The 14,181-nt window shown below is 50.1% G+C and overlaps 1 protein-coding gene across 1 annotated transcript in view; it reads right to left on the bottom strand.

Moving 5' to 3' along the window:
- Nucleotides 1-14,181, bottom strand: part of LOC119968887 (NXPE family member 3-like) — a 79,454-nt gene that overhangs the window by 37,306 nt on the left and 27,967 nt on the right. The gene's annotated exons all lie outside the window — the stretch shown is intronic.

Here is a 14,181-nt window from a genome sequence, read left to right as displayed (position 1 = left end):
TTTTTTTGTCCAATTGTAAATAAACTCCTTAGAAAACAAGGTATAATATCTTGCACAATATCTTTGTGTATAATGCACAAAACTATAACGAGCCTCGTTAAAGGATTGTTATTACCGCTCTCTTTCCGTTCAGTTGTAAATGTAAATAACATTTTTTAGAAATACATCTTTCCACTGTATTTTACTTGTATTTTATCAATAGAATTCTCATAATAAATCATTAGTTCTGTGAATCTATCATTGAAGATATTATACCTTGTTTTCTACGGAGTTTATTGACAATTGGACAAGAAGTCGTTGGACAAAAAAAACATCGGACAAAAAGACGTAGGACCAAAAGACGTGAGGACAAAAAGACGTAGGACCAAAAGACGTGGACGAAGTGACGTTGGACGAAGTGACGTCGGACGAAAAGACATAGCACCGAATAAAAGATATGCTGCCCTTGAACAAGTAGATAATGGCTGAATCCAAAAATGTGCAGGTTTGGTGGATTGGCCATGTTAAACTTCCCCTATTGTCCAGGGAAGTGCAGGTTGGTTTACGGGGTTACAGGGATAGGGGGGAGTGGGATGGGTAGAGTGCTCATATGAAAGGTCGGTGCAGACTCGCTGGGCTGAATGGCCTCCCTCTGCACTGTAGGGATTCCATGAGATCTTCCAGCTGTTCATGCCGGTGGGAGCTTCCCGTCCAGCCGACAGCGTTATCCCTGCTGCAGGTTTCCTGGAAATGTGAGGAGGACTCAATGGGAAATCCCATTGACAGCAGCAAGACCAGAAGATCCCTCCACCAGCCAATGGCAGGCCGCCTCCAACTGCTGAGAAACACGCCGAGGAGAGGCCAGAGAATCTCACCCAATATGTTAATAGGGCTCGAAATGTCACATTTGTGAGAAGAGATTATACAATCTAATCTTGTGGGAATGTCATTGGCAGGACCAGCATTTATTGGCCTGAATCCCAAACTTTTTCTTATTCTTTTATGGGATGTGAGCATCACTGGCTCAGCCAGTATTGATTGCCCATCCCTAATTGCCCTTGAGAAGATGGTAGTGAGCTGCATTATTGAACCATTACAGTCCATGTGGTGTAGGTACACCCGTAGTGCTGTTAGGAAGGGAGTATTTTGTCAGGATGGTGAGTGGCTTGGAAGGAATTTGCAGGTGGTGATGTTCCCATGCATCTGCTGCCCTTATCCTTCTCGGTGGGAGAGGCCATGGATTGGATGGCACTGTCGATGATGACTTGACAAGTTGCTGCAGTGCATCTTGTATATGAGACAAATTGCTGCCCATGTGTCAGTGTTGGAGGGAGTGGAAGCTGAAAGTGGTGAATGGCGGGCAGCACGGTGGTGCAGTGGGTAGCACTGCTACCTCACGGTCCCAGGTTCGATCCTGCCTCTAGGTCACTGTCCGTGTGGAGTTTGCACTTTCTCCCCGTGTTTGCGTGGGTTTCGCCCCCACAAACAAAGGTGTGCAGGCTCGGTGGATTGACCATGTTAAATTATCCCTTAATTGGAAAAAATGAATTGGGTACTCTCAATTTTTAAAAAAAGAAAGTGGTGAATAGGATCCAATCAAGCGAGCTGCTTTGTCCTGGACATTATTGAGCTCCTTGAGTGATGTTGGAGCTGCAATGACCCAGGCAAATGGAGAGTATTCTATTGCACTCCTGACTGGTGCCTCGTAAATGGTGGACAATCATTGGGGCATCACAATGTGAGTGACTCACACACAATTCTCAGCCTCTGACCTCCTCTTGTAGCCACAGTATTTATCTGGCTGATCCAGTTCCGTTTCTGGTCATTGGTAGCAGCGCCGGCCCTAGGGTTGCTGGCGCCCCGGGCAAGCTGAACTTCGGCGCCCTTCGGGGGGGGGGGGGGGGGGGGGGTCGGGTCGGGTCGGGTGGGGGGGGGGTCGGGAGGGGGGGGGGTGGGTCGGGTGGGGGGGGTGGGTCGGGTCGGGTCGGGTGGGGGGGGGTCGGGTCTGGTCGGGAGTCGGGGGGGTCGGGTCGGGTCGGGGTCGGTCGGGTCGGGGTCGGGGGGGGTCGGGTTGCGGGGGGTCGGGTCGGGGTCGGGGGGGTCGGGTCGGGGGGGGTCGGGTCGGGGTCGGTCGGGTCGGGGTCGGGGGGGGTGGGGGGGTCGGGGTCGGGGGGTCGGGGTCGGGTTGGGTCGGGTCGGGTGGGGGGGGTCGGGTGGGGGGGGGTCGGGTCGGGTCGGGGTGGGGGGGGTCGGGAGGGGGGGGTGGGTCGGGGTGGGGGGGGTGGGTCGGGTGGGGGGGGGTTCGGGTTCGGGTTCGGGTTCGGGTTCGGGTTCGGGTTCGGGTTCGGGTTAGGGTTCGGGTTAGGGTTCGGGTTCGGGTTCGGGTTCGGGTTCGGGTTCGGGTTCGGGTTCGGGTTTCGGGTTCGGGTTCGGGTTCGGGTTCGGGCTCGGGTTGGGTCGGGTTCGGGTTCGGGTTCGGGTTCGGGTTCGGGTTCGGGTTAGGGTTCGGGTTCGGGTTCGGGTTCGGGTTCGGGTTCGGGTTCGGGTTCGGGTTCGGGTTCGGGTTAGGGTTCGGGTTCGGGTTAGGGTTCGGGTTAGGGTTAGGGTTAGGGTTCGGGTTCGGGTTCGGGTTCGGGTTCGGGTTCGGGTTCGGGTTCGGGTTCGGGTTCGGGTTCGGGTTCGGGTTCGGGTTCGGGTTCGGGTTCGGGTTCGGGTTCGGGTTCGGGTTCGGGTTCGGGTTCGGGTTCGGGTTCGGGTTCGGGTTCGGGTTCGGGTTCGGGTTCGGGTTCGGGTTCGGGTTCGGGTTCGGGTCGGGTGGGGGGGGTCGGGTCGGGGGTCGGGGTCGGGGGGGTCAGGTCGGGGTCGGGGTCGGGTCGGGGTCGGGGGGGGTCGGGTCGGGGTCGGGGGGAGTCGGGTTGGGGTCGGGGGGTCGGGTCGGGGTCGGTCGGGGGGGGTCGGGTCGGGGTCGGGGGGTCGGGGTCGGGGTCGTTGGGGTCGGGGTCGGGGTCGGGGGGTTCGGGGTCGGGGGGGTCGGGGTCGGGGGAGTCGGGGTCGGGGGGGGTCAGGTTCGTGGTCGGGGGGGTCGGGGTCGGGGGGGTCGGGGCGGGGGCGGGGGTCGGGGGGGTGGGGTCGGGTCGGGGGGGTGGGGCGGTGTGACCTGGTATATGATCGGGACTCACCGATCGGTGGGCCGGTCTCTCTGTCGGCAGGTCTCTGACGCCGGTCACGCACTCGTTGATGGCGCCTCCTAGCACATGGCGCCCCGGGCGACTGCCCGAGTTGCTGGAGGATTTTGTCAGGATGGTGAGTGGCTTGGAAGGAATTTGCAGGTGGTGATGTTCCCATGCATCTGCTGCCCTTATCCTTCTCGGTGGGAGAGGCCATGGATTGGATGGCACTGTCGATGATGACTTGACAAGTTGCTGCAGTGCATCTTGTATATGAGACAAATTGCTGCCCATGTGTCAGTGTTGGAGGGAGTGGAAGCTGAAAGTGGTGAATGGCGGGCAGCACGGTGGTGCAGTGGGTAGCACTGCTGCCTCACGGTCCCAGGTTCGATCCTGCCTCTAGGTCACTGTCTGTGTGGAGTTTGCACATTCTCCCCGTGTTTGCGTGGGTTTCGCCCCCACAACCCAAAGGTGTGCAGGCTCGGTGGATTGACCATGTTAAATTATCCCTTAATTGGAAAAAATGAATTGGGTACTCTCAAGATTAAAAAAAAGAAAGTGGTGAATAGGATCCAATCAAGCGAGCTGCTTTGTCCTGGACATTATTGAGCTCCTTGAGTGATGTTGGAGCTGCAATGATCCAGGCAAATGGAGAGTATTCTATTTCACTCCTGACTTGTGCCTCGTAAATGGTGGACAATCATTGGGGCATCACAAGGTGAGTGACTCACACACAATTCCCAGCCTCTGACCTCCTCTTGTAGCCACAGTATTTATCTGGCTGATCCAGTTCAGTTTCTGGTCATTGGAAGCCTCCAAGATGTTGATAGTGGGCGATTCAGCAATGGTAATGTCATTGAATGTCAAAAGGAGATGGTTGAATTTTCTCTTGTTGGAGATGGTCATTGCCTGACACTTGTTTGGCGTGAATGTTATTGTTAATTAAAAGCCAAAACCTGAATGTTGTCCAGGTCTCGCTGCTTATGGACACAAACTGCTTCAGTGTCCAAGAGTCACAAATAGTGCTGAACATTGTGCGATCATTAATGACGATCTGCACTTCTGGATCTACACCCCCGGATCTGTGGCCCCTAACCATGGCAGTGCAGAGAGCCCTGGACGTGGTCGGCGGCCTGGAGGAAAGGGAGGTCACCTGGGTGGAGTTCGGCCTCGAGTGAGGAAGTGAGTACGTGCTGAGTTGCGGTTCCCAGTGACACATGTGTCAACTCCCCCACCCAACACACCCCCACATCACCTTTACCCCATCCACCCTCACCCCCACTCCCACACCACCCTCACACCCACACCACCCTCATCCTCACACCCACACCACCCTCACACTACCCTCACCCTCACTCCAACACCACCCTCACACCCACACCACCCTCACCCTGGTTGGGAATTTTAACGGAGTAGCTCCTGGGGCAGTATCTGGTGTGCACCACACAGCTGATCCGGTACAGGAGGTAAGAACTCCCAAGGGGATGGCCGGTCAGAGGGTGGGCCGACCCCAGGGACTATCAGCCGTCCAGATGGGTTTTGCGCTTCTGGAACAGACAGTCCCATTGATTGTGGAGATGCAGCCACAGAACCAGGGACTACATGAGGGGTTGTCAGCGAGCGTCCAACAGGCAACCATGTGCCAGAGCCACCTAGAAATTGCAACGGTGTTCCTGAGTGGGCCAGTCACAGCGGGCCATAGCTGAGAACGTCGGCTGCATTGCCCAACTGTTGGTCGACGTGGCACAGACCCAGATGGAGGTGGCCCAGTCCCAGAGGGAGATGACCCAGTCCCAGAGGGAGATGACGCATTCACTGGCTGATGTGACACAGACCCAGAAGGTGATGGCACAGTCGAAAATGAAATGAAATGAAAACCGCTTATTGTCACAAGTAGGCTTCAAATGAAATTACTGTGAAAAGCCCCTAGTTCCGGCGCCTGTTCGGGGAGGCTGGTACGGGAATTGAACCATTCTGCTGGCCTGCCTTGGTCTGCTTTAAAAGCCAGCGATTTAGCCCTGTGCTAAACCCGCCCCAGACGGTCAATGGGTGATGTGGTGCAGTCCCAGATGTAGATGATCCACTCCCTGTTCTCCATGGAGACCAGCATGCAGGCCCTGGTCGAGGCCAGAACGGGCTTCCAGGATTGACAGCACCATGTGGCGGGGGAGCCTCAGGCAATAGCTTTGCTACCACCCCGTCCCATGGCATGGTCCAGAGGCCATCGGGCATCCCGAGGAAAGAGGTGGTGATGGGACCCATGCCAGTGACTTCCGCAGGGGAGGTGCTAGAACACCGCAGCATCTTGGACTTCCCTCATCCTTTCTCTGGTGCATCTGGTGGACAGCAGGCAGAACAGGCTAGCACCATGCCATCTGGGACACTCAAGCAGAAGCCGGGCCCATCCAAGCCCGGTTGCCCCAGAAGACGCCCGCCAACAGGACCAGGTCGCTAGCCCGGGATTCACAGCAGGCCGCCTCCAGTCCTCCTGTACCATCGGGGGACCCACCTACGGGTAGCGTCAGGGCCCGTTAGGCCAGAAGGTTAGACACTAGGTAAGTTGTCATGGTGCAGGGCACAGTTTATTTAAGGGGATAGGGCACAAATCTATATATACGTTGTCACATTAATCATCTGTGACTACTGTTACAAACTGTCTCGGTGCTCTGTCAGATGTGCGTGATGGGGGGGGGGGGGGGGGGGTGGTCTGGGTTGGCCACAGAGCAACCAGTGTGGGGGAGGGGGAATGGCCGGATGTTGTGGGGAGCCTGGACTCTCCATCCTCTCCCCCCACCCCCAACCGTCTCCAGCACCGTCACCCTAGTGATCCAATGGGACGATGTGATGGAATGGCCAGCTCGCATGCGTCATCCTCCATCCCATGGACCAGATCCACTGTTACTGCCAGTCACATGTAGGCCAGGTCAGGTAATGATGGCAGATTTCCTTCCCTAAAGGACATTACTGAACCAGATGGATTTCACTCAATCAATTCATGGTCATCATTAGACTTTAAATTCCAGATATTTTATTGAGTTTAAATTCCATCTCGTGCTGTGGTGGGATTTGAACTCAGATCCCCAGATCATTACTCTGGGTCGCTGGATTACAAGCCCAGTGACAATGCTACTACACCATCACTTCTATCCCAGCCAGCTTCCTGGTGAATCTCCTCTTCATGGTCTCCAGTGCAATCACATCCTTCCTATAGTGAAGCGACCAGAACTGCACAACTGTGGTCTAACCAACGTTCTACAACAAACACAACCTCCCTTTTCTTATAATCTATGCCACGGATGATAAAGGCAAGTTACCCGTTTGCCTTCCTAACTTCCCTATTAACCTGCCCTGCCACCTTCAGTGATCTTTGGACAAGCACCCCAAGATCCTCCTGTTCCTCCAAGCTTCCTCATGTCCTGCCAGTCATTGAGCGCCCCCTTGTCTTGTTACACCTTCCAAAGTGCATCACCCCCCATTTTTAAGGGTTAAATTCCATCTGCCACTGATCTGCCCAACTGACCAGCCTGTCTGTACCTTCCTGCAACCAAAGACCTTCTTTCTCATTATTAATCACCCTGCCTATCTGTGGGTCATCTGCAAACTTACTTAACATTCCCCCTGCATTCTCATCTATATCATTAATTTATATCATGAACAGTATGGGACCTAACACTGATCCCTGGGGTATACCACATGACTTCGGCCTTCAGTCACACAAATACCCTTCTACCACCAACTTCTGTCTCCTCCCACTAAACCAATTTTGGGTCAAAATTGCCAAGTTCCCCTGGTGCTTTTACCTTTTTTATAAGTCTCCCATGTGGGATCTTGTCAAAGGCTTTGCTGAAATCTATGTAACAACATCAACTGCATTACCTTCACCTCCACGCCTGATCACCTCCTCGAAAACTTCAGTCAAATTCGTTGGCATGACCTCCCGCTGACAAAACCATGCTGACGATTCCTGATTAAACCTTGGGCGCGATTCTCCGCTGCCCAGGCTGGGTGGGAGAATCGCGGGAGGGCCGCTCTGCGAGCAGCGATTCTCCCCTATCCGATGGGCCGCTTTCCCAGGCCTTTACGGCCGTTTTCACGAACTCCAACACACCTGCTCTCACAGTTCGTGAAAACGGCCGCAAAGTGCCGTTCTCGAGAACCATGGCACCGATTGGCACGGCCGCACCACGGCCGTGCCAAGGGTGGCATGGGCCCGCGATCGGTGGGTACCGATCACGGGCAGCGGGTCCGAACCCCGCGCACTCTTTGTTCCTCCGCCGCCCCGCTGGATGCGTGGCTGACGTCATTGTGCCAGTCGGCGTGGCGCCAACCACTCCGGCATGGGCCTAGCCCCCAAAGGTGCGGAGAATTCCGCACCTTTGGGGAGGCCTGACGCCAGAGCGGTTGGCACCACTCCACTACGCCGGGACCCTCCGCCCCGCCGGGTAGGGGAGAATCCCGGCCCTGGTGACTGTAATTATTGGATAGCCAAGGGCCAAGGATTTCAGGAAGTTGTATAAAACTTATTAGTGGTTAATTCACTTGTGTTGGGTCTCCGGGTCCAGTCAGGCTGGAATGGACTGCGCACTAGCTCACTGTACTGTTACACCTCATGCTCTCTACCTTTCCCGGGGCCTTTCCATTCACTATTCTGATTTTAGATAAAACCATAAGACTATAAAATATAGTAGTAGAATTAGGCTATTCAGCCCGTTGAGAGTGAGTGTAAAGAATAGGAAAGCAGTGCAAGGGTCCCCTGTGGTCTCGATCCATTGCAGTTCGCCTACCGCGGCAACCGATCCACAGCAGATGCTATCTCTCTGGTCCTCCAATCAACTCTCGAACATCTCGACAACGAGGACATCTACGTCAGACTGCTGTTCACAGACTACAACTCCGCCTTCAACACCATTATCCCAATAAGACTAATAACCAAACTCTGCAATCTTGGACTTGACCCATCCCTATGCAGCTGGATCCTTGACTTCCTCACCAACACCCCCTCGTCTACATCAATGGTTCCGAAGTAGAGATGGTCGATAGCTTTAGGTTCCTGGGGATCACCATCACCAACAGTTTGTCCTGGTCCACTTACATTGATGCGACAGTGAAGAAAGCCCAACAACGTCTCTACTTCCTACGGAAGCTAAAGAAATTTGGCATGTCTGCATCGAGTCTCACAAATCTCTACAGATTTAAGGCAGCACGGTAGCATGGTGGTTAGCATAAATGCTTCACAGCTCCAGGGTCCCAGGTTTGATTCCCAGCTGGGTCACTGTCTGTGTGGAGTCTGCACGTCCTCCCCGTGTGTGCGTGGGTTTCCTCCGGGTGCTCCGGTTTCCTCCCACAGTCCAAAGATGTGCGGGTTAGGTGGATTGGCCATGCTAAATTGCCCATAGTGTCCTAAAAAGTAAGGTTAAGGGGGGGGGTTGTTGGGTTACGGGTATAGGGTGGATACGTGGGTTTGAGTGGGGTGATCATTGCTCGGCACAACATCGAGAGCCGAAGGGCCTGTTCTGTGCTGTACTGTTCTATGTTCTATGTTCTATGTTCTATGTGCCATAGAGAGCATCCTATCCGGCTGCATCACAGCCTTGGTCCAAAATCGCAAGAAACTACAGAGTGTGGTGAACTCAGTCCAACGCATCACACAAGCTTGCTACCTTCCCATTGATTCTGTCTACACCTCCGCTGCCTCAGAAAGGCAGACAGCATTGTCAGAGACCCCTCCCACCCAGGCTTTGCCCTCTTCTGGACCCTTCTATCAGGCAGAAGATACAGAAGTCTGAAGACCAGCACATCCAGACAGGGGAACAGCTTCTTCCCCACAGCTACCAGACTCCTCAACAACTCTCCCTTGGACTGATCTGCAGTGGCGGACTGGCCAGGGTGTCAGCTTGCCCAATGGCAAGTGGACCCCTGATGAAGTGGGCCCCCTATATCAAATAAAAATGCAATAAAGAAACAAACACAGACAACTGTTTTAGTAATAAAAAGGAATAAGAAAAAAAGAGAACAGGACACAAATAAGCAGTGCATGAAAAGGAACGAAGCAGGGGAGGTAGTGGAAGGATGTGGAATAGGGGGGCCCGGTTCGGGCATAATTAAGGAAATTCCATGTTTTCAGCAAGAGTGTGTGAATTTAAAGATAAAGTTACAATTCGTGATTTGAGATGGTCGACAACTTGAAAGGATATCAAGCAGTACATAGGGTCGTGAGGTCACCGAAAAGGAGAAGCGGTACCTTTGACCGTGAATCATGAGGTCAAAGATATTGAAGTGATAAGCCATGATCGGTAAACTGAAAGGGTTGCGACTTGTAAAACTATACTGGTATCAAACTGGACATGTTAACTTTGGTCGTGGGACCATTCTTAATGTCTTAGTATAGTCGGACCAAACTTCTAAGTTTCAACAGTTGTCTCAGTTGCTTGCTGGTGTGAACACTGGACAGTGGATTGTCTCCTCTTCTGAAGCTGCATAGGCCACAGTAGTATTGACTAATGAACATAGCCTACTGAAGTGTATGTAAGTTATTTTATATTTTTTATCAAGTAGGGGTTTATCTGGCATTCTGTCAAGTTATTCTTGCAATCATCAATATTCATTTTTCCCAATGTGGGCTATTTTTAATTAAGTTTTTATTTCAGGAATATTACCCCTACCAGCATGGAAAAGAAAAAGCATAAATCTGGGTCACTAAAATGCAAAGAACAAAAAGAAGCAGAAAGGAAGGAATCAGCCAAGCGATGCAGGCCTATTACAGAGTTTATAATACCACAAGCACAATCCACATCAATATCCAGTTCTGCAACAAATAATCAAGAAGCAAGAAACAATGCTCATGGTGATGATGCAACAACATGCGAGTTACAAGAACAGAGAAGAGCTATTTTGAATGTAGAGACAAATACAAGTGCATCCATTACTAATCAATCCAGGCCCAATATTTCTTCAGGCTTCCTTGTTCCGGTATCTGTACTGCCTGTAGTTGCAACATCTGAACACATAGCTTCAACTAGTGACAGGGAATCAGATATTCCTTCAAGCATAAATGACTTGGTTTCTGAAGCACATCCTGTAAATGAACCTACGCAAGAAAATGAAAGATTAATTACTGGAATCTTCCAATATCTATCACGAGCAAAGCTAAAACAGTTTTTTGCTGAACATCCACCAGCCACTTGATGATCTGCCATTTGATGCTCGTTTGTATGAGAGGAAAATTATGAATGACTCAGTCCCAAGAAAATGGCTAACATATAACAAAGAAAATAGATGCTTATATTGTTCATATTGCTTAGCCTTTGAGTTTCCCAACATTTGTCGACAGGAATAGTGCCAGAAGACTGGAGGATAGCAAATGTCCCCTTGTTCAAGAAGGGGAGTAGAGACAACCCTGGTAATTATAGACCTGTGAGCCTTACTTCGGTTGTGGGTAAAATGTTGGAAAAGGTTATAAGAGATAGGGTTTATAATCATCTTGAAAAGAACAAGTTGATTAGCGATAGTCAACACGGTTTTGTGAAGGGTAGGTCATGCCTCACAAACCTTATTGAGTTTTTTGAGAAGGTGACCAAACAGGTGGATGAGGGTAAAGCGGTTGATGTGGTGTATATGGATTTGAATAAGGCGTTTGATAAGGTAGGCTATTGCAGAAAATAAGGAAGTATGGGATTGAAGGTGATTTAGCAGTTTGGATCAGAAATTGGCTAGCTGAAAGAAGACAGAGGGTGGTGGTTGATGGCAAATGTTCATCCTGGAGTTCAGTTACTAGTGGTGTACCGCAAGGATCTGTTTTGGGGCCACTGCTGTTTGTCATTTTTATAAATGACCTGGAAGAGGGTGTAGAAGGATGGGTTAGTAAATTTTCAGATGACACGAAGGTCGGTGGAGTTGTGGATAGTGCTGAAAGATGTTTTAGGACACAGGGGGACATAGATACGCTGCAGAGCTGGGCTGAGAGGTGGCAGATGGAGTTTAATGCGGAAAAGTGTGAGGTGGTTCACTTTGGAAGGAGTAACAGGAATGCAGAGTACTGGGCTAATGGCAAGATTCTTGGTAGTGTAGATGAACAGAGAGATCTCGGCATCCAGGTACACAAATCCCTGAAAGTTGCCACCCAGGTTAATAGGGCTGTTAAGAAGGCATATGGTGTGCTAGCCTTTATCAGCAGGGGGATTGAGTTTCGGAGCCACAAGGTAATGCTGCAGCTGTACATAACTCTGGTGCGGCCGCTCCTGGAGTACTGCGTGCAGTTCTGGTCACCACATTGTAGGAAGGATGTGGAAGCTTTGGAAAGGGTTCAGAGGAGATTTACTAGGATGTTGCCTGGTATGGAGGGAAGGTCTTACGAGGAAAGGCTCAGGGACTTGAGATTGTTTTCATTAGAGAGGAGAAGGCTGAGAGGTGACTTAATAGAGACATATAAGATAGTCAGAGGGTTAGATAGGGTGGACAGTGAGAGTCTCTTTCCTCGGATAGTGATGACCAACATGAGGGGACATAGCTTTAAATTGAGGGGTAGTAGATATAGGACAGATGTCAGAGGCAGTTTCTTTACTCAGAGAGTAGTAGGGGTGTGGAACGCCCTGCCTGCAACAGTAGTAGACTCACCAACTTTAAGGGCATTTAAGTGGTCACTGGATAGACATATGGATGAAAATGGAATAGTGTAGGTCAGATAGGCTTCAGATGGTTTCACAGGTCGGCACAACATCGAGGGCCGAAGGGCCCGTACTGCGCTATAATGTTCTATGTTCTATGTTCTACTTGTAATCCATCACCCTTTGTACGTGGCTTTAGTGACTACAGGCGTATTAGCCAGAGCTTGACTTTACATCACATGTCAGAAATGCTCAGCAATATATCAGTGTGGTTAATGATGGCACCTTAGATAAATCTTTTTGCAGCATCACTAATTAAAAGGAAAAAATAAGTATTGAAGGAGAAAAGTATTGTTATGAGGATTATAGACATCATAAAGATGTTAGGCAAGCAAGCATTTTCTTTTCGAGGTCACAGAAATGAATCGGCCTACACTCTAGATAATGAGGTTCTGAATCATGGCAATTTTTTAGCTACAGTGCCGTTGATGGCAAAATATGACCCCATTATGGCAGCTCACGTTTCTGCAGTGCAAAAGAAGTCTAAACAAAGAATCAAACGATTAGAGCAATAAGGAAAGGCTCAAAGTAAAGGCCGTGGTGGACTTGTTACATACCTGAGTAAAACAACTATAAACATGTTAATCAAAATTATGAAGACTATGATATAAGAAAGAATTAGTCATGAAGTTTCTCAAGCAAAATATTATTCTATTCAGGTTGATTCAACACAAGATAATTCATCCATCGATCAGTTGAGCATTATTATTCGGTATGTGCTTAAAGGTATTATCTGTGAGCGACTACTTTCAGTTGTGCCAAGTAATGATGGTACAGAACAGGGACTTTTTGATCTATTGATTGAAACATTACAGCATCTTAAAATTGACCCCCAAAAATGTTTATCTGATAGCACAGATGGCGCTGCAAGCTACCATGGCCAGTATAATGGTTTACAAAGTAAAATTGCTGATGTGGCTGATCAACATGTTCATATATGGTGCTATGCCCATGTCTTGAATTTGGTGATAACTGAAACAACAAAATGTTGCGTGCCTGCAGTTTCTTTTTGCAATTTGCTCCAGAATATAGCAACTTTTCTGAAAGCATCATACAAGAGAATGGCTGTATGGATAGAAGTTGTTGGAAAACATCTAGGACAAGAAAAAATGAAACGATTAAAGCTAATTGGTGAGACCAGATGGTCAGGAAAATCCAATGCAGCAACAACTATATTTGGATGTTTTGATGATGCCGCTGCCAGTACTTTCGTAAATCTATTGACATGCTTATCAATGATACAAGATTCAGAAAAGTTTGATGCAAAAACAAAACATGAAGCAAATGTTTTACTTCAAAGTCTTCTAAAGTTTGAAACCATATTGACAGCATTTACTTACTTGTATATATTTGAAACTACAACCTCGTTATCAAGTTATCTACAGACAAGTGGTTTAGATATGTTTACTGCATGGAGATTCAGCTACAACAAAGTTTTTTTTTATAAATGTTTTTTATTCAGTTTTCATGTTTTATATTGAACAAATTACAAATTGTTAGAGAGAGAGAAAAAAAAAGAACACGCAAAAATTAACATATATATTTACAGATAAGCATCTTCGTAATAATAACTGTGGCCTCCCCCCTTTAGCCGGCATACATATTATACATTCCCCAATATGGCCGAGGCACATGTTTATTGGCATTTATTTACAGTTTGGTTTTGGGCCTTAGCTAGCCATCAAACCCCCATAACAAACCCGTAGCCCCCCCCCCCCCCCCCCCGGCTACCTTCCCCCGATTTACGTCCATTTTCCCCTGATTCTTGGCCACCCGACTATTCTTCCTCTTGTACGTTGGCCACAAATAGGTCCCGGAACAATTGCATGAATGGCTCCCACGTTCTGTGGAAGCCGTCGTCCGACCCTCGGATGGCGAATTTGATTTTCTCCATTTGGAGAGATTCCGAGAGGTCGGACAGCCAGTCTGCAGCTCTGGGCGGTGCTGCTGACCGCCAGCCAAACAGGATTCTACGGCTGGCGATCAGGGAGGCAAAGGCAAGGGCATCCGCCCTCCTCCCCAGGAATAGATCTGGCTGGTCTGAAACCCCGAAGACCGCCACTATCGGGCATGGCTCCACCCTCACACCCACCACTTTGGACATAGCCTCGAAGAAGGCTGTCCAGTACTCCACAAGTCTGGGGCAAGACCAGAACATGTGGGCGTGGTTGGCCGGGCCTCTTTGGCACCGTTCACACCTGTCCTCCACCTCCGGGAAGAACCTACTCATACGGTTTCTTGTTAAGTGGGCTCTATGTACCACTTTTAGTTGCGTCAGGCTGAGCCTTGCGCACATGGAGGTGGAGTTGACCCTATGCAGTGCTTCGCTCCAGAGTCCCCACCCTATCTCCATCCCCAGGTCGTCCTCCCAT

The sequence above is a fragment of the Scyliorhinus canicula genome, chromosome 7, assembly GCF_902713615.1.
Source record: "Scyliorhinus canicula chromosome 7, sScyCan1.1, whole genome shotgun sequence".
Taxonomy (NCBI): domain Eukaryota; kingdom Metazoa; phylum Chordata; class Chondrichthyes; order Carcharhiniformes; family Scyliorhinidae; genus Scyliorhinus; species Scyliorhinus canicula.
The sequence above is the reverse complement of the archived record's forward strand: the minus strand, read 5'-3'. Positions and strand labels throughout refer to the sequence as shown.